Here is a 2,010-nt window from a genome sequence, read left to right as displayed (position 1 = left end):
GAGAGAGAGAGAGAGAGAGAGAGAGAGAGAGAGAGAGAGAGAGAGAGAGAGAGAGAGAGAGAGAGAGAGAGAGAGAGATAGTGTACCATATAAAGCTTTGAAATAAAATATATTTTGGCTGCAAGTTGAGCTGTATATCTGACAACTTCACAGAACTTTGGTAGTACTTTGTTGGACCTCTGGAATTGATTGGCCATTACAATTCTCTCCTTGCAGAGCATCTTACAAAAGTTGAAAAATCACTAAAAGAAAAAAGGCGCCTACAAGTTCACTATCTATCCCCAGAAAGTCAAAATGAATTCATCCAATGTTGTGCATCAGAAGTGACAGACGTGATTTTGAATGAAAGAGCGGAAACGAAATATTACTCCACTATCGTTGATGCAACACCAGACTCCTCACACGTCGAACAAACAGTTTTTAGTTTGCGTTTTGTTCACTTGGACAGTGATACAAATGTCTACAAAGTAGAAGAGAAATTTCTGAAATGTGTAGATTGTAACAAGACAACAGGAGAAGACATCGCTAAAAGTATCCTTGATACACTGAATAAAAAAACACATTTTAATTACAGACTGCCGAGGCCAAGGCTACGACAACTGTAACAACATGTGTGGTCTGTATAATGGTTCACAAGATCACATTTTAAGACAGTGTTCACTTGTCACATACTCTCCCTGTGGCTGTCATAGTTTGAATCTGTGTGGCGTGCATTCTGCAGAAAGCTGTTCAACAGTCATAACTTTCTTTGGAGTTGTACAGAAGCTGATAACATTCTAGCTCCAGTCCACAAAGGCGGGAAATTTTGAAGCAAAACATTCCCAGCTCTTCGCACAGTAACTCACGTGAGAGTATGTCTCTGACACGTTGGTCAGCACGTGTTGACAGAGTCAGGCCTTTTGCGGCTCACATCGGGGGACTGAGGAAAGCTGTTCAAACTGTTCTTCAAATGAACCTCCCCCCAGAAACACGTTCAGATTTGATTGGTATTCTTAAGTACTTAGCATTCTTTGAATGTGTGATAATGGCATCTGTTAGGCTCAAAATCCTCACAGCAATCGATCTCAGAAATAGAGTGCTGCAACACGAGGTACGGCGCTTGACGTTGAGGTGGCAAATATCAATAGTCTGATTAAAGATCTGAAAAGCTCACGAGATGAATGGGACGCAATCTTGAGTGTGTCCAAATTAGTAGCAGATAACTAAGATTGAGCGTTCATTTGCCGAAACAGCAAAATGACAAAAGAAAAGGAAGCTTTTTGCAGACGAGACAGAAGATGTAACAGACTACCAAAATCCCGAGAACAATTTCAAACATGACATTTTTTAATGTCCTCATTGACTGCCTTCTTGGAAATTTGACGACAAGGCATAATGCAGTGACAAAACTCGATTCGTTATAATTTAGTGTGGAAATATCTCAAAGAGGAAGTCGGCGTTATTCGTGATCTTGCAAACAACCTGTACACGGAATATGCAGCAGATGCATTAGGCCGACCTTGCACAAGAGTTGGAACATTTGAAAGTGATTCATTCAGCGAGCATTGGAGAAAATGTCCTGCCGCCTCTTCAGTTGCTGAGCAGACTTCATTCCCTGAAACTGGATGCTTTGTTTCCAAACATTGTAATCATGTTGAGAATCTTCTGCATCTTGCCTGTCACATTCACAGTTGCGCAAGCTGAACGTTCCGTCAGTACCCTTTCTCGGGTGAAAAACATTTTGCGGTCCACAATGCATTAAGACAGACTCACAAGTAATGGAATTTTGGCCACAGAGGCCAGTCTAGCTCAAACATTGGACTACGAACCAATAATTGACAGTTTCGCTAGAGCTAAATCCCATCAGGCTCCGTTGTCGTAAGAAAAAGAAAGGTATGCTACATTACAATTTATTCTAATTTCTGTCATTGGTTTATTCATCTTACTTTCATTGTTAACTACCCGGTAAATCAGAAAAATTAAAATTTTATGTTGACAAGACCCAGCACTTTTGATGGAGGGGGACGAGAC

Source organism: Aplysia californica, unplaced genomic scaffold (assembly GCF_000002075.1).
Source record: "Aplysia californica isolate F4 #8 unplaced genomic scaffold, AplCal3.0 scaffold00004, whole genome shotgun sequence".
Classification (NCBI taxonomy): Eukaryota; Metazoa; Mollusca; class Gastropoda; order Aplysiida; family Aplysiidae; genus Aplysia; species Aplysia californica.
This window is presented reverse-complemented; position numbering follows the sequence as displayed.